Source organism: Silene latifolia, chromosome 1 (assembly GCF_048544455.1).
Source record: "Silene latifolia isolate original U9 population chromosome 1, ASM4854445v1, whole genome shotgun sequence".
Lineage (NCBI taxonomy): Eukaryota > Viridiplantae > Streptophyta > Magnoliopsida > Caryophyllales > Caryophyllaceae > Silene > Silene latifolia.
The window spans coordinates 134,794,746-134,814,557 of NC_133526.1; positions in this window are offsets into that span (position 1 = coordinate 134,794,746).

Genomic DNA, 19,812 nt, shown 5'->3' on the forward strand with positions numbered 1-19,812 from the left:
TATAAAAGATATTTCCCTCCGCAGCGCACCAATCAGTTGAGGGGAAAGATAACCAGTTTCAAGCATGCACCTGACGAGACATTTTATGAAGCTTGGTGTCGGTTCAAGAAATTGGTGAGGTCTCTTCCTCATCACGGGTTTGATCAATGGTTTTTAGGTAACCAATTTTATAATGGGTTATATGATGACCATAAAGCTATTCTGGACGCCTCATCCAATGGTAGATTTCAGAAAAATATTGATGATGATAAGGGATGGGGCATTATTGAGGAGATAGCGACCCATTGTGTTGAATATGGGAACCCACGGGACGGTATTCGAACAGTTCATTCTGTTGATAAGGCAGTTGTGGCTCAGCTGGAAGAAATGAATGCCCGTTTTGATAGATTGGAGCTGCAATCTGCTGGGGAGCCACGGACGGTTCATTTGCTGACTAGACAGGAAATTGTCATTTGTGAGAGATGTGGAGGAGATGACGGTCATACTGCTATTGACTGTCTCACGGAGAAAGTTGGTCCTTGCTTTTCAACAATACAGGCAAGGAGGGGGTTCTTATTATAACAACCAAGGGGCTATCCATCCCAATTTGAGGTGGATAAGTAAAAATGTGCTCAATCCCACTCCTCCACCGCAGCAGCAGCCATCTGTCCCTCCTCATAAGGCTCAACAAGGCTTTCAAAAGCCCCCTTCCCTTCCTCCTCCCAATCAAGGTGCATCATCTTCAGGTGGGGTAAGTGAGCTATCTGAGTTGAAGACGATGTTGCAGTCATTGACAAAGCAATAGCAGTTAAGTGACCAACAGAAAGAAGCATCCATCAAGTCACTTGAAACTCAAGTTGCTCAGTTAGCCGCAAACCAGTCCACGAGGAAGCAGGGTAATTTGCCGTCCCAAGCTGATAAGAATCCACATGAGACGGTGAATTTAATTAACTTGAGAAGCGGTCATTCATATAAAGGACCGAAATTACCTGATGACAGGAGTATTTCAGACCCGAGGAAGGAAGTAAATGACGACGTACAATCATTTGTCGCTGAAAAAGACTTAACCACGAAGAAGATACTCGATCGACTGGTCTCAGGGGGTCGATCGAGTAAAACTGATGAAGAAAGGACTCGATCGAGTAGTAATATTACTCGATCGAGTGAACTGGATAATGAACAGCTCGATCAAGAAGTCCAAACCACTTGATCAAGTGATATTGCTGAGGAAACCGTTCGATCGAGTGGCAATTTTGCTCGATCGAACACTGCTGATAAAGAAGACCTCAATCGAGAGCCTGCTAGTGCTCGATTGTGTGATATCTCACCAGGAAGGACTCTATCGAGAGGTAAAAAGTCTCGATCGAGTGATAAGGAGCTTGATCCAACTGGTATGTTGGAAGAGAGAAACAAAGGGCTCGACATACCTATTACCGTGCCCTTCCCGAGGCGATTACAGAACACGAAGGCCAATCAACATTTTGGTAAATTTGCCGAGCTCCTGAAAAGCTTACAAGTCACGTAAGAGGCATATTAATGATCATGAGACGGTAGCATTGACCAAGGTAGGGACTGCCCTAGTTCAAAATAAGTTACCTCCTAAACAGTCAGACCCGGGTAGTTTCTCAATTCCATGTCATATAGGTACCCATTTGATTGATAACACGCTCTGCGATCTTGGTGTTAGCTTGAGCGTCTTACCTTTGTTTCTTGCCAAGAGACTTGGTTTGACTAAATTTAATTGCACGAATATGATTGTACAGATGGCCGACCGTAGTATATCACGGTCGTTAGGTGTCATTGAGGACATACCTGTTAAAATCGGGAGATTCTTTATTCCTGTTGATTTTGTAGTGCTTGATATTCCCGAGGACACTCATACCCCTATTATTTTAGGGAGACCATTTTTATTCACTGCTCGTGCAGTGATAGATGTCGGGGGAAAAACATTTAACATTTCAGGTAGGTGTAACACCCCGCACTTTCCTTATATTTTTAAATAAACTTTTAAGCGATTTTTATTAAATAATTATTATTTAAAGCTTATTTTCATAAAATATAGCCATAGCCGTGTAACGGTAATAATAGTGTAGATTTTAATAATATTATTCTCCGACTCGAGTTATAGTAGACTTGGGATGAAAATTCTAGTGGATACCGACTCATTTTGAGTTATTGGGCTTAACTTGACTCATGGGCCTTTTTCCCCTCTTTTCTCTACACAAAACCTCAACTAAACCCTCACAACTTCATCTCCCTCACTTGTAATTTCTGAAATTTCCCAACAACCACCCCACCATTGTTGAACCTTCCCTTACTAACCCTAAAACCACCATATCTCACTCAATTCTTCACCAATCTCGTTCCTTTTCGCGCCATTCTCTTCCTTTTCTCATTTCCTTTCTTTCTAAGGGAGAACTTGGACAACCCGGAGGAGGATAGCTACATCATTGACGAGTCTTTAGAAGATTGAAGTGCAAAAAGGTAACGGTGATGGGTTACTCGACTTTTATGTTAGAATTGGGTGGTTTTATGTAGTTATAATCTCATGTGAATGTTAAAAGTTGTATCTTTCATGATTGGTGCTAATTTGGATGTTGAATATCATGCTTGTTAGCAACTCTCACATGTTTGGATGAAAATCTCATGCTACATCTCTTGAATCCAAAATTACCCATTCACATGCTCAAATATGTTGTTTTTCCGAGTTAGAATCATGCTAGGATACGTAAACAATTGATGGGAAACGACTTTTGTTGGTTTCAAATGGTTTGGAAGTGTTTTTGCATTGAACCCGTCGTTAGTAGTCCCAAAGGTGGGCCGTGTCATCTCGACCCATTTGGGAGATTCTGTAAGTTTTGGACATATTTTAGTAAGCTCCGTAGTCCCAGTAGTGTGACGGCGGGGGTCTGACCTACTGGGAGTACACCGAGGATTTTAGGTGATTTTGAGTTTTGGGCGTATTCAGTAGGGTGACCGGACAGCGTACAGGTGACCGGACGGCGGGGTGACCTACTGGGAGTACACTGAAGGTTTTATGTGTTTTTGGAAATTTGGTGTATTCAGTAGGGTGACCTTGGCAATGGGTGACCTACTGGGAGTGCACTGAAGGTTTTATGAGAGTTTTGAAATTTGGTCAGTAGTCCCACTAGGGTGACGGCGGCGGTCTCTTGACCATTTGGGAGTGCACTTGTAAGTTTTATTAAATTTCTGATTTTGGCTTGTTGTCCCAGCCGGTGGCCCGGCGGCCGGTACACCACCCGGCTGGGAGCCCCCTGTTTGCTCCATTTCACTTGTGACTTCTAATAATGATTGGTTTATGCATGTATCTTTTTCCCTATCGATAATTGGTTACCTTGAGACTTATTCATGTTATGATATTGCAAAATCATGGACATCCCCTTTTGACCCATGTGTGACGATTTACATTGCATGACGACTTGACAATACCTTATTAGCCTTTTCGGACCTTTGGATACGAGTGCGTACCATGTTTCCGGATTAGGATACCCTTCCGCCTTTCTTCGGACCTTTGGATACGAGTGCGTGCCATGTTTCCGATTAGAGGTTACTCGACCTTTGGATACGAGTGCGTGCCATGTTTCGAGTCTTGGATACGATTTGGTATCGTTTGTCGAATCGGGTGTCGTCCATCCCGAGAGTCTGGATCCAGGTTTAGACTAGGACCGTATTATGATCGTCGTCCTACCAAGAGGTTGGAGTCTAGGTTGTCCGTCTTGTCCGTCTGTTCTTTGTATTTGTCTTACATTTGAGTCGAGTTGGTGTGTGACAGTTGGACCTAATAATTCTTCTCTCGTTTGTGCTTTACCATTCCTATTTTCTTGTGCCCACTAATCATGATGTTCTTATTACCGTAAGTATTTATTCTCGTGCTTGTTTATTTAATTAAATTCCTAATTACTTGTATTTTGACATTTTGTGGTGGGAGAACCCGAGTTACTCCCCACTGACTGTGGCTTTCATATTTATTATGAATGACAGGTTGGTGATGAAGCTTAAGTGGGGAAGACCGTGTGAGCTAGCGAGTTCTTACCTCGGACCTTATTTAGTTATCATTTAATAGACTCACCTACTTTTGAACTATGTTAATTCGTGGATATCTTTTCCCCAATAAATAGACTTGTGTTGTAAACTTAAACTTAACTATCTAGACTTGTTTATCGTATTGGTGATACCTCGCGTTGGACTTCATTAGAAGTCTTAAAAGTTTTAAAAATCTCGTGTTTCCGCCACGATTTACTAGTCACTTTTAGTTACCTCAACGAGGGGTGTCACAGTTGGTATCAGAGCATGAATTGCTCCCGACGCACACACGTGTACCCCAACTTAAATTTCTTACTTGACCTTGAATAATGAATGAGAGATGGGTAGAATTAAGGACCTAAGTTGGTAGCCTTTTTGTGTATGTTTTGTGATAAGTTCTAACTTGTTTGCTCTTGTGCAAAGAAGATGGTACGATCAACCAATGTGGAAAATGCTATCATGCAAGCCCTCACTCAAGTACTTGCCAATCAACAAAATGCTCAACCCGCTCCCCCTGCACCCGAAGCTAACCGTCAAGGAAGTTATGCTTGGATTGCAAGTCAATTGGCAAGGAACAAGGCTAAGACCTATGGTGGTGAAGTGGATCCCGTTGCTCTCTCGGAATGGTTTCGTGATATGGAGAAGAACTTCTCTCTCTTTGATGCCCAAGAGGAGGACAAGGTGAGATTAGCATCTCACTTTCTTGTGAAGGAAGCCGATAGGTGGTGGACTTTGACCGGTCCTACCGCTACTCAAGACCCCAACTTTGATTGGAACCGCTTCAAGTCACTTGTGGAGACTCGCTTCTACCCTAAGGAGCTCAAGCAACAAAGATTGAAGGAATTCATGGAATTCAAGCAAGGGAAGCTATCAATTCAAGCCTACACCGACAAGTTTAATGAACTTGCTCATTATGCCTCCAAGTTCGTGAAGGATGAAGAGGATCGTGTCTACTTCTACAAAAACAAGTTGAACCCTAAGGTGGAAAGCATGGTGAGAAGAAGCTCAACTACCTTTGTGGAAGTTTATGATGATGCTATTTGGGCCGAAAGCTCTTTGAAGGCCATTGAAGAAGATTCCAAAATCCACTCCTCTTCTCATTCTTATCGTTCTAACTTTCATGGCAAGAGACCATTTGTGCCTTCTACTCCAAACTATGCCAACAAGAGGAGGTTTGTACCAAGGATACAAGACCATGGAGGACAAGAACCAAGAGATCAAGAACCAAGAGGACAAGTTCACACCTCAACTAATAGGCTTGGGAAAGATCGTAAGTGCTACCATTGTAGACAAGACCCACACCCCGGAGTTGGATGCTATGGCAAGCCCTTGACTTGCTTTCATTGTAAGAAGCCCGGACACCGTATGGCCGATTGCCCCGAGAAGAAGGATGCTCCTACTCCAAATGCTAAGCCAAGAGGAACCATCTTTGTCATGAGTCGAGCCGAAGCCGCCGCTCATCCCGATATCATTACGGGTATGTTCTCAATTTTTGATCAACCTTGCCTCATTTTATTTGATACCGGCGCATCTTTATCTTTTATATCTTCCAAGTTCTCGGAAAAACTAGCCATTGAGCCTATTCCTAGTGAGGAAACTTCTATATCCTTACCTTCCGGAGAAATGTTCTCTTGTTCCCTCACTTTCTCCGACATTCCTATCTCTATTTCGGGAACCTTATTCCCCGCTAACCTACTTCGTTTTCCCCTTGAGGAATTCGATGTAATTTTGGGTATGGATTGGTTGTCAAAGTATGATGCAAGATTCGAGTGTAGAGACCAAAAGATTCGCCTCAAGAGTCCGTTAGGCACTCGTGTGTCCTATAGAGGAGTCCGCTCCCAAGAAGGTGTGAAATTGATTTCCGCTTTGAAGTTGATAAGTATGAGGAGGAAAGGTTACCAAATCTTTCTTTGTGTGGTGACTTCTACCTCCCCTCGCTTACCAAAGATCGAAGAAGTGCCCGTGGTTTGTGAGTTCGCCGATGTCTTTCCCGAAGAGTTGCCCGGGATTCCTCCCAAGCGTGACGTTGAGTTCTCTATCGACCTTGTACCCGGAACCGGTCCGATTGCTAAAGCCCCGTACCGTATGGCGCCAACCGAGTTGAAGGAGTTGAGAAAGCAACTTGATGAGATGATTGAGAAAGGATTCATTAGACCTAGTGCCTCGCCTTGGGGTGCTCCCGTTCTCTTTGTGAAGAAGAAAGATGGATCCATGAGACTTTGCATTGACTACCGTGAGCTTAACCGTGTTACCATCAAGAACAAGTATCCTCTACCAAGAATTGAAGATTTGTTTGATCAACTCAAAGGTGCTTCTACTTTCTCCAAGATTGATTTGAGATCCGGTTATCACCAAATCCCCGTTCGTGAGTCCGATATCCCTAAGACCGCTTTTAGCACGAGATATGGACATTTCGAGTTTAAGGTGATGCCCTTTGGTTTAACCAATGCCCCTTCTATCTTCATGGACCAAATGAACCGGACCTTTAGTGAGTTCTTAGACAAGTGTGTTGTGGTCTTCATCGACGATATCCTCATCTTTTCCAAGTCCGAAGAAGAGTATGTCGATCACCTCCGTATCATTTTGGGAATCCTCCGTCGTCAAAAGTGGTTTGCCAAATTCTCCAAATGTGAATTTTGGTTGTCTAAGGTGTCTTTCCTAGGCCATGTGATATCTAAGGATGGTGTCATGGTAGATCCTTCGAAGATTGAAGCCGTGATTGAGTGGAAGAGTCCAACCGATGTTGGTGAGATCCGTAGTTTCTTGGGTTTGGCGGGTTACTACCGTCGCTTTGTGAAAGATTTTTCCAAGCTTGCTAGACCAATGACTCAACTTTTGAAGAAAGAGACCAAGTTTGTGTGGACCGAAGCTTGTGAAGATGCATTCCAAGAGTTGAAGAAGAGGTTGACTACCGCTCCCGTGTTGACCTTGCCCGAGGATGGCGTTGACTTTGATGTGTTTTGTGATGCTTCTAAGATGGGTTTGGGTTGTGTTCTCAAGCAAAATAGAAGAGTTGTTGCCTATGCTTCGCGACAATTGAGAGTTCATGAGGTGAACTATCCCACTCATGATTTGGAGTTAGCCGCCATTGTTCATGCCTTGAAGATGTGGAGACACTACCTCATTGGAGTCCATTGCCGTATCTACACCGATCATAAGAGTTTGAAGTATATCTTCACCCAAAAGGATTTGAATATGAGACAACGACGATGGTTGGAATTGGTGAATGATTACGACATGGAGTTGTTGTATCATGAAGGTAAGGCAAATGTGGTTGCCGATGCCCTTAGTAGGAAGTCTACTCATCCCTTGAGTGCTATCCGTGTGCTCCCCGATGACCTTTGTGCCGCGTTTCGTAAGTTAGGTTTGCAACTTGTGGAGAGTGGTTTTGATTATCTCGGTGCTATAGTTGCCGAACCCGTTCTTCACCGTGAGATTCTAGATAGCCTTGTGGACGACGCTACATTTAAAAGTTTTCAAGCCAAGCTTCTTGAAGGGAAAGCAAAGGATTGTGAGATTGATGCTAGAGGTTACCTCCGTTACCGAGGACGCATGTATGTGCCCGATGCCGTTGACTTGAGGAAGAGAGTTCTAGATGAAGCTCATCTATCCCCTTATTCGATTCACCCCGGAGGAGACAAGATGTATAAAGACTTGAAGCTTCAGTTTTGGTGGCCTAACATGAAGAATGACATTGTGTCATATGTTGGAAGATGTCTTACTTGTCAACAAGTGAAGATTGAGCATAAGAGACCCGGTGGTTTGCTACAACCGTTGGATGTTCCTTTATGGAAGTGGGAGTCCATTTCCATGGATTTTGTGATGGCTTTGCCTAAGACCGTTGGTGGAAAGGATGCCGTATGGGTTGTTGTGGATAGGTTGACCAAGTGTGCTAGGTTCATTCCTATCAAAGAGACTTGGAGTTTAGACCATCTTGCTAGTGCTTATGTTGAAGAGATCGTTCGTTACCATGGTGTTCCTAAGGAGATCGTTTCGGATCGTGACCCGAGGTTTTGTTCAAGATTTTGGAAAGCTTTGCAAGATGCTATGGGTAGTAAGTTGTTGATGAGTACCGCTTTTCATGCCGCTACCGATGGACAATCCGAGAGGACAATTCAAACTCTAGAAGACTTGTTGCGTGCTTGTGCCCTTGATTTTCATTCTAGTTGGGAGAAGAGCTTACCTTTGGTGGAATTTTCTTACAACAATAGTTATCATGCTTCTATCAAGATGGCCCCTTATGAAGCCCTTTATGGAAGGAAATGCCGTAGTCCAATTTGTTGGGACCAAGCAAGTGATGTTCGTGATCTAGGACCCGACAAGTTAGCCGAGACAATTGATCAAGTGAAGCTCATCCGTGAAAGAATGAAAGCCGCCCAAGATCGTCAAAAATCCTATGCCGATGTTCGCCGTCGACCCTTGGAATTTGAAGTTGGAGATAAAGTGTTCTTGAAAGTGTCCCCAATGAAGGGAGTAAAGAGATTTGGAGTCAAAGGGAAGTTGAGTCCAAAGTACATTGGACCTTATGAAGTGATAAAGAGGATTGGTGCCGTGGCTTATAAGTTGGATTTGCCCCCGAGTTTGGGTAAAGTTCATGATGTCTTTCATGTTTCTCAACTTAGGAAATACATTAGCGACCCTAGTCATGTGTTGCAAAATGAGATTCCCGAGCTTGAGCCTAGTCTTTCTTTCGAGGAGAGACCGATTCGTATCTTAGATAAGAAGGAGAAGAAGCTAAGGAGCAAAGTGGTGCCCTTGGTGAAGGTTTTGTGGAAGTGTGGTGATGTAGAAGAAGAGACTTGGGAGCCGGAAGCTTCCATGCGTGTCAAGTACCCTAGTTTGTTTTCTTAAGGTAATACCTTTTCGTTTCAAGTTTCGAGGGCGAAACTTTTTAAAAGGTGGGATGATTGTAACACCCCGCACTTTCCTTATATTTTTAAATAAACTTTTAAGCGATTTTTATTAAATAATTATTATTTAAAGCTTATTTTCATAAAATATAGCCATAGCCGTGTAACGGTAATAATAGTGTAGATTTTAATAATATTATTCTCCGACTCGAGTTATAGTAGACTTGGGACGAAAATTCTAGTGGATACCGACTCATTTTGAGTTATTGGGCTTAACTTGACTCATGGGCCTTTTTCCCCTCTTTTCTCTACACAAAACCTCAACTAAACCCTCACAACTTCATCTCCCTCACTTGTAATTTCTGAAATTTCCCAACAACCACCCCACCATTGTTGAACCTTCCCTTACTAACCCTAAAACCACCATATCTCACTCAATTCTTCACCAATCTCGTTCCTTTTCGCGCCATTCTCTTCCTTTTCTCATTTCCTTTCTTTCTAAGGGAGAACTTGGACAACCCGGAGGAGGATAGCTACATCATTGACGAGTCTTTAGAAGATTGAAGTGAAAAAAGGTAACGGTGATGGGTTACTCGACTTTTATGTTAGAATTGGGTGGTTTTATGTAGTTATAATCTCATGTGAATGTTAAAAGTTGTATCTTTCATGATTGGTGCTAATTTGGATGTTGAATATCATGCTTGTTAGCAACTCTCACATGTTTGGATGAAAATCCCATGCTACATCTCTTGAATTCGAAATTACCCATTCACATGCTCAAATATGTTGTTTTTCCGAGTTAGAATCATGCTAGGATACGTAAACAATTGATGGGAAACGATTTTTGTTGGTTTCAAATGGTTTGGAAGTGTTTTTGCATTGAACCCGTGCGTTGGTAGTCCCAAAGGTGGACCCGACCCCGGTCTCACACCACCGGGAGATTCTGTAAGTTTTGGACATATTTTAGTAAGCTCAGTAGTCCCAGTAGGGTGACCGGCGGCCGGTCTCTCGACCGGCGGCCGGTCTCTTGACCGACGGCCGGCTCTCGACCGTGCGGTCTCTTGACCGGCTGGGAGTACACTGAGGATTTTAGGTGATTTTGAGTTTTGGGCGTATTCCCAGCCGGGTGACCGGCAGCCGGGTGACCGGCTGGGAGTACACTGAAGGTTTTATGTGTTTTTGGAAATTTGGCTGTATTCCCAGTAGGGTGACCTACTGGGAGTGCATCAAGGTTTTATGAGAGTTTTGAAATTTGGTCGTAGTCCCAGTAGGGTGATCGTGGCCGGTCTCTTGGCCACCGACCGTGGGGAGTGCACTTGTAAGTTTTATTAAATTTCGATTTTGGCTTGTTGTCCCACCCGGTGGCCGGCGGCAGGTACACCACCACTGGGAGCCCCCTGTTTGCTCCATTTCACTTGTGACTTCTAATAATGATTGGTTTATGCATGTATCTTTTTCCCTATCGATAATTGGTTACCTTGAGACTTATTCATGTTATGATATTGCAAAATCATGGACATCCCCTTTTGACCCATGTGTGACGATTTACATTGCATGACGACTTGACAATATCTTATTAGCCTTTTCGGACCTTTGGATACGAGTGCGTACCATGTTTCCGGATTAGGATACCCTTCCGCCTTTCTTCGGACCTTTGGATACGAGTGCGTGCCATGTTTCCGATTAGAGGTTACTCGACCTTTGGATACGAGTGCGTGCCATGTTTCGAGTCTTGGATACGATTTGGTATCGTTTGTCGAATCGGGTGTCGTCCATCCCGAGAGTCGGATCCGGAGTTTAGACTAGGACCGTATTATGATCGTCGTCCTACCAAGAGGTTGGAGTCTAGGTTGTCCGTCTTGTCCGTCTGTTCTTTGTATTTGTCTTACATTTGAGTCGAGTTGGTGTGTGACAGTTGGACCTAATAATTCTTCTCTCGTTTGTGCTTTACCATTCCTATTTTCTTGTGCCCACTAATCATGATGTTCTTATTACCGTAAGTATTTATTCTCGTGCTTGTTTATTTAATTAAATTCCTAATTACTTGTATTTTGACATTTTGTGGCTGGGAGAACCCTGAGTTACTCCCCACTGACTGTGGCTTTCATATTTATTATGAATGACAGGTTGGTGATGAAGCTTAAGTGGGGAAGACCGTGTGAGCTAGCGAGTTCTTACCTCGGACCTTATTTAGTTATCATTTAATAGACTCACCTACTTTTGAACTATGTTAATTCGTGGGATATCTTTTCCCCAATAAATAGACTTGTGTTGTAAACTTAAACTTAACTATCTAGACTTGTTTATCGTATTGGTGATACCTCGCGTTGGACTTCATTAGAAGTCTTAAAAGTTTTAAAAATCTCGTGTTTCCGCCACGATTTACTAGTCACTTTTAGTTACCTCAATGAGGGGTGTCACATAGGAGTCGAGGAATTGATTTTCCATCAGTCTAAGTCTCGAAGGGCTCCCATGCAAGCTCAACCTTGCAATGATGTTTCCTCTACTGACTCCCCTATTGACACTCCAGATGAAAATTTGGAATTTTGTGCTGCTATTGTGACCCCTCCGCCTCAGATTGAGAGCAAAAAGGAGGAGAATTCGTCTGTTTTCCTTGCTGCAGGTACAGATGAAAAAGATGCAGGAGTTGTCAACGGTCATTGTGCAATTAAAATCAATCGAATTGGGGGTGACAACGTCAAAGCTGGTGAGAAAGAAAAAGAGACGAGAAAAATTCGTGCGTATGTGGACGTAAACTATTCTCCTCCTAATGGTTCAAATTCAAGCTCGTGGAGAATGAAAAGGACGGTCAATGATGCTGAAGGGACGTCCTCCAGTCAGAAGCCCTCCGTGGGGCTACTAAATTGTTTTGAGAAGTGAGCGGGGAATGCCCCGTTTAACAATTTGTAAAAACTAATTTTAAATTTCTGTTGGATTTCTTTATTGCGTTTATTAGGACAATTAGGATTTAGACAATTTTTAGCGTAGTTAGAAAGACTATAGACTGTTATTTTTGTGATTTGGTATATCAGGATATGTTTGCGAGTGTTTCTATGCAGGTTTGGGGATATTTTACGCAATTTGGATGAGCTATAAGAGGAAAAGCACTCGATCGAGTACTTTTTGTACTCGATCGAGGGGAATTTGTAGGAAAAGCTTCGATCGAGAGGTTTGAAAGTGTTCGATCGAAACAGCAAAAAGCAGGATTTCTCGATCGAGTATATTTTTACTCGATCGAGTAAATTGAAGATAGGATCTCTCGATCGAGTGGTTTAAAATCACTCGATCGAGTAGATATGCAATTCCCGCGCATGAAGTAACTCTTAAACTTCCTATTTTCATTCTTAATTTCATTATTCACTTGTTCTTCCCTTTTTGCACGACAAATCCTCCCCAAATCCTCCATTTTTATTGCCCTTTACCAAATCAAACGCCTACAAACTCTTCATTACTAATTAATTGTCATTTCCCCCTTATTTCCCCTTTGATTTTTGTTGGTTTTTGCGGTCAATTGAGGAGTTAGGGTTTGCGTTTTTTTTTTGCTCGAAAATCGCCTAATTTGCACCGTTCTTTGTCGATTAATTGATTCTATTGTAGGCTTCATTGATCATGTAAGTATTTTCTTTGCCTCATTGTTGTTTAATTGCCTTTTTTTTCGAATTTTTGAGGTAAATTGCGATTTAGGGTTCTTGAGGTCGAAAATTTCGACTAATTTGGGGTTTCTGTTTACATTGCTCCAATTAACGATTATCTCCCTTACTTTATCTTTGATTACTTGCTCTTTTTAGAATTTATGAAGTAATTGAGAATTAGGATTCTTGCTATAGTCGAAAATTCCGACTGTTTTGGGGAAATTTCGCTGTTTAATTGTTAATTGTTTACCCTTTCCCTTTCCTTACTTGATTAGGATGGACAGTAGCTCAATGCCCTCTTCCAGTTTGACTGTTAGTCCGTCCTTGACTGCGACGGTGGTCCCTACTGCTACCACCGTCTCCACACCTGTTAGTACCATAGCTGCTACTCCTGTTTTCCTTGTTACTGCTGCTGGTACCGTTGTTACTACTGCTAGCACTGCTGCTAGCTCCATCTCAGCTTCTACCTCCGTCACAGCCACTGCCGCTAGCACTGCTGCTAGCTCTTCTTCCTCTGCGTCGGTCTCTCCTGCTTCTTCTGTTGCAGCTACAGCTAGTACCTCAGGTACGGTGACCACCCCTGCTGCGTGGTCACCCGCAGTCACAGCTGCTTACCGGGCGGCTCTAGTACCTCGCCCCGTCGGAGGACGGGCTTCTACTTCGGGTTCTAGAGGTCGGGGTCGTGCACGAGCTACACCTGCTGCCGGCCGTTCTACTGGCCGTGTTACCATCCGAAGGGACGACACCCTCGACTCGCACCCCGAGTACCCCCAAGTAATTTTTGTTAACGGTATTCATCGCACTAGATTTTATCGTTTGCTTGACTGTGACTTTCTCCCGACTCGTTTCCTATGCCGTTCGTCACTTGAGAGGCTTGATATCTACGAGCCGGTGTGTGAGATTTTGAGGGGTACGGAGATGGCTGGGCTTGTGACCATGAGTGCCTACACCTTCAGGGAGCTGACCCTTGAGTTTTTCAGCTCCTTTACCTTCTCCTCCGGGGCACACGACACTGCCCCTACTTGTGCTTCCGTGTCTTTCCTGTTGTTTAACCGGACTATTTCTTTGACTTTGGAAGAGTTTGGTACTAGTCTTGGCCTTTCCTTTACGGGCGCCACTGCCGCCCCTAGGAAGGTCATCCGTCAGTTGTGGCAGACTTTGGCACAGACTACCTACGAGGAGCGACGGCTCGCTCAGGTCCACCTTCCCCCTGCCCGTTACTTCTTCCGTCTGATGGTAAGTACTATTTTTGGCCGTAAGGAGCCAAACAACGTGACTAACACCGAGCTTTCTATTCTGGGCGGGTATCTGAACATTGACGGCGAGGGCTTTTTTGCCCTCAACATTGCCTACCTGACCGCCCAGTACTTCCAGTCTCAGGGGGAGAAGGCCACGAGCACCATTGTCTGTGGTGGCATAGCCACCTCCCTTGCTCGTTCTCTCCTCCCCGCTTTACCTCCTGACTTACCGTATATACGTGGAGAGAGATTCCTGGACCTAGCTTCTATGTTGTCCATGACTTGGCTGACTTCAGACTACTGGACTTGGAAGATTAGTGGTTCCTTGTCCGAGGACCTTCCTTGCACCACCCTTCCTTGTCTCGTCCCTTTGCCCACTGTTGCACAGGGCGTTCTACCATCACCGTTGCCCGAGTATCACCTACCACTCCAACCACCTCCTACTTTAGCCGCTTTTAGCAAGCGGCGTAGACCTGAGAGGGATTCACACCCTCCATAGGTGGCCAGACTTCCACAGCCATTCCTACCCCGATCCCTACTCCTACTCCTGCGCCCGACCAGACACAGACACAACCGATCTTTCCGGCTAATTTTGTACCTCCTCCACCCTTTGAGGCGTCCGCGGTCATGGACCAAGGGCGCCGTGAAAGTTTGTTGCTTGAGCTTGTAGAGAGACAGGCTCGTATGGAGAGGGACATAACTCTTGCTATGTTTCCTTTATAAGAGTATCACATGAGGCGACGACGTCCCATTCCAGAGGGTTGGCCACACCCGTCCTTCTACTGGTACCCAGCTGAGGGGTACCCTGAGTCAGCTAGTAGTAAGGAGGAGGAGGAGGACCCAGCAGCGGGTGCAGCGAGAGCTCAGGCTGAGCAGAGGAGGAGGAGAGAGCAGGAGGAGGACCCGGACTTCACAGTGACGGTGGAGGACGTGACAGAGGAGGCTGACGAGTAGCTACTGGTCTACTCACTTCCCTAGTTTTCGGGCTGGTTTGGGGAAGTTCGTGTTTTGTATGTTCATTCTCGCTCTTTTATTTTCTTTTGTCTCATTTTTTATTTTATTTTTCTTCATTCTTTATTGGTTGTATATTCCCGTTTTCCTGTATATATCTGCTGGTGTATGCTGGAGGACTAAGAGGGCGTTGTCCGTTTTGGTTTGGGGAGGGTAATGCATCCTTTGAGTCTGCATTTGCATTCACATTTCTATTTTCAGCTTGCATTGTATTCATTTATTTCAATAAAATTAAAAAATCCAAAAAAAATTAGAAATTTTCAAAAATTAATAAAATATTTACGTTTATTTTTGCATATAGGTTGAGTCGGAACGATCGATTTCCGTGATGATATTGCACTTTAACTTGTCATTTTACTTGAGCCTTGCACTTTCATTGACGGTTATTAGCTAAGTCTTACGCATAATCTACGAGTTTTTGTTCAAATATAGCTGAGTGTTTAGACTTGACCTGATAAATTGGGAAACTACTTACAATTTCTGAGATTTAAAGCCTTTTTAACTGGTGACATTCATGACCGGTTTACATAGGAATTGAGAGTAGTACTCCTTGCATAGCATGTTCATTATTTTTGCACTTTTATGACAATCGATTTCTTGTCAATTGCATACATTCGGGTTTGTGGTCGGTGTCACATGCAGGGAGGTGCTTGCAAATTTCCCTTTTCTGACATTTTTCACCCATTTAGCTCCACTCAAGCCAAATTTAGCCTCTTTGACCCATTTGCTACATCCAAAACTGAGCCTGCCTAGTCAAGCTAGTTTAGTATGTCTTTTGTGGTATACTTTTCCGTCTGCGGTTTGCCCTGTTTTCATTATTGGAGTTGGTGGAGGATGAAGAAGGGAAGATGAGAATGAAAAAAAAAAAAAAAAAGAAATTGAAAAAAAAAAAGAAAAAACGTGAGAAAGAAAGAAAAAAAAAAGAAAAAAATGAATGAAAAATTGATACTCACTGGTGATCAGAGGAAGAGAAAGAAAAAAAAAAGAATGAAAAATTATTATTTGTTTGTATCTCGTCTGTCTAGTTAGGACCGTATTAAAAAAGGAAAGTTTGTGACGATCTTCTCCTTGTTCTTATTTATCCATTTTTTGAGGAGATGATGTATTTGGATGGTGAGTTGTGTGCCAAATGAAGGGCACTTGTGTTTATTTTTAAGTCAGTTGAGATTCAGACGGTCTTATATGGTCCTATTTAGGAACTAGCTTGACGCTTTTACCTCCACATTTCCATAATTTGTTTTGCCTTTTCTCACCTGAACCTCACTATTCTTATAATATTTGTAAGCCCTCGGCTGTGACGGACATTGTTGGTTGGAATGTGTGCGTGCTCGAATCGTCTTTCATTTTTGTTGCATGCATGCTATGTAGGTCGCAGTTTAGGTGAGTGACTGTCTCTCTTTCTCTCTTATACATATATAATTCACCCTTTGCTTCATGAGAGAAGAGTGACCACGTGAGAGTCCGATTTTGTTGGTCTTGCAAGGTCGATAGGTCAGCTTTATTTCTAAACAACTTATAACTCGTTTGCGTATTGACTGCTGTTGCTGTAACCGTTGATTTTTGTTGCATTAAATTGGTTCAAGTAGACAAGTTATAGCTAGCTATGAGTTTTCATTTCCGTTCCACTAGTTTGCAGTTAGTTTACTCGAGGACGAGTAAAGGTTCGGTTTGAGGAGATTTGATACGTGTATTTTATATAGTCTTTTTAGCCTATTTTTGCACGTATTTCCATGTATTTTGTACCGTTTTATATTGCATTATGCCCCGAAATGGCTACTTTGGTTCGTTTTGTCTGTTTTGTAGGAATGAACCTGAAAGTGGTGGAATTGTACCCTTTTCGTCTTATTTTGCATGCATTTTGAGGAGACGGGAGTTTTAGAGCGAGACACTGCATTGGGATGCGTGAAGGAATGGTCAACAAAACAGTCGGCGACGAATTGAAGCTGTTTTGGAGGAAGAACACTCGATCGAATGCTTTTCTTGGTTGATCGAGTGCTTTTATATGCTGAGGAGGTCGATCGAGTAATTTATCTTACTCGATCGAAGTGCAGATTTGAGGCTTTCCTCGATCGAGTAACAATTATGCTCAATCGAGAGGATTACTTGCTGAAGTCCTCGATCGAGTGGTTATAAACTGCTCGATCGAGAGGTTATTAGTTTACACGGGCCTTAATTAACCCGTGTTGCTTATTTTAGTTAGTGGTCTTGTTATTTTCTATTTAAGCTTCGAATAATTAGGTCATTAGTACTTCTTAACAACTTCTATTACGCCGCTTTTACTCTTAATCACTCTTAGCTTTCTCTCTTAATCTTTCCCTAAACTTTTCTACTGTAAACTTTGCTTTGGATTATTTTGCTTGGATCTTGGTTGTTCTTTACGCCGGAATTCTCGTGATTGTAATCTTTCTCTCCTTCTCATCTTAATCTTGCTTTTATTTGCTTTAATTCCTTTCTTCTCTTGTCATTAATTTCTGCCCTAGTTTATTTTTGCAATTTTGTTATTGTTTCATTATGTTTATTGTTAGTTATTTCATTATTATTAATATTGACAACATTAATAGCATAAGTAGCTAAATTTATTCATGTTGGGATTAGGGGATCTATGGTAGAATTGTGACGATGTAGCGAGTAGGCTAGATGACTTATTTGTGAGAATCTGTACCCATGGCAATTTAATTATAACACCGACTTAGTTGAGTGCACGCTTCTAAGTTACCCTTTAATCTGGTTAAATTTATTCCTGGATCGGAAGATTTGACTAAATAGACCTGCTATGAACAGTAGACTACCCTGACGAGGACGGAAGTTAAGTTAGTAGAAATCTAGGATAGAAAGTGGACCGGAAGGATTTTTCAATATCCGTCTCATAGTAAATTATCTAGACTATTTGCAGTTGAGTCATTAGGCTACCGTAGTGAACCGAAATCCCAACATGTTCCCTCTTTATTGATCATTTTATTCACATTTTCTTGTCTTTACTGCTCTTTCCTTGCTACTCTTTCCCTTAAGCCTTTATTAGATTAGTAAACCAAATTCAACCGCCCTGTTTTGTGACCGAATAGACGGACCTTTAACAGATATCTTGCCTCCCTGTGGAGATCGACCCGACTTCCCTAGCTATATTAGTTAGTCCAGTTGGTTATTTTTGGTAGGTATACGACTAGCCTGTCAACGACGGGGTCGCAATGACACTAACTAGAGTCAAAACCGATACCGGACCAAAAACCGACTCAAAATTCAAATCCCGACTCCAACAACGAGTCAAACCGAGTCAAACACAAAAAACAAAACCATTTAAAAGCTTATATGTTAAGGTTTCCCGGAATCTTACATAGTCAAGTACCAAACATGTGCATCCAAATCCTAGGATAGAACAAATCATGATTGCACTTGTGTGAAAGCGACAAGACACCTCAAAGACGTGCTATATGGCTCGCGCCTCTTTGAGCAGCCCAGGTGACCACGTTGCTCAAAACTCACACAACCACTCATTTTCCTATAAATACCCCTCAAATACAACCATTTGAGGGTTACACGAGTGTCCGCCTCCTCTTTTCTCCCTTAAAATTCTCGATTCGACTTCCTAAGTCACAATCCGACACGTGTTTAAAACCTACCGATCGTAAACACACGCCTTACACATTGTTTGGTACCGTCATCGTGCATTAAATCACTTGACCGACCATCTCGACCACTACACCATCACTAAACTTAACAAAACACTCTTTTTACTTACTAAAACGGTATTAAACCGAGTTTTCCGACCAAACGAATTGATACACTTACGTCGATTTCTCGCCATAAGCCTAGCATGTAAGTATGAGGGTGGTAACATATTCTTTTATCATGTTTTCATTTGTTTTATGACTATAACATGCTAAATCATGCATAACATGGTCCAAAACGTGGAGAGAATGATCCAAAACCGGACTTTTGGTTGAGGTAGAGGCTACTTACGTAGCAGATAGGCTCGCGCCTAAAGGACCCTGCCCAGCCTTAAGTCCAATCCGTGTTTGGTCTCTTTATCTCCCTTATTTTCATATTTGTAAACGGTTTTTACCATTTCAAGTATTTTCAAACCCTTTTTATTTTTACAAGTTTTAATCATAAAATATTTTTCACCCTTGGTTCTTAATACCATGACGGTTTAATCCGTGTTTCGGTGATAATATTTGGTTAATCACATTTAAAAGGTATTTTAAAGCCTTTTATTTCATTACTTTGCATTTTGGAGGGTATTTTAAAGCCTTCCATCATTTCTTTACATTTTCAAAACAAATGTATTAGTCACCAACACAAAGTCATCCTTGGTTCCATATACCATGTCGGATTTTAACCCGAGTACGATGATGAATGTCGACTAATTATATTCAAATGAACTTAAAACAATTAGTTCACAATCATTTTCAAAACTATTCAGGTCAAGCTTGTAAAGTCGAACCCGACGTCGAATACCGCCAAAACAATGACGGTTATTCAAGTCTCGTTCTTCAAATCAACACGAGAGCGGCCTAAATGGTCTTTTCAAACCAAAACGGGTTCAAATACCCATTTTTCAACACGTTTTACAAACGTTTTCTCAATGGTCAGAACACGTCATATACCATTGACTGACCCGCGCCTAAACGGGCCACTTCTTTTTCTGTTTTCAAACCAGGGGAGACCCTCTTGCATCGCCAATAGGCTCGCGCCTCTTCTAGCTGCCTGATGCAGGGTCTGTTCCCCTTCCATCATTGGTCTAGGACGATCCCGACTCCGGCTAACCCGGATATAGGACGGATCAGACGACTAATTTGCTCATTCAAATGCCGTATTTGAAAAACGCCTTACTAAGACAAATGGATCATGTCATGCACCATAAACCTAATTCGGTAAATGGATGTTTTCCGTCTTGCAAGCAAATCAACCATAAATCCAACTCGACATCTTATACTTGATACTTTGATTAAATCAACCAACTTAGAAAGCTCTCACATGTTAGGTTTAAACTATTGGATGCGCATTCATACATTTAAACTTTTTATCAACTTTTGCATTCAACCAACCAAGATCGATCAA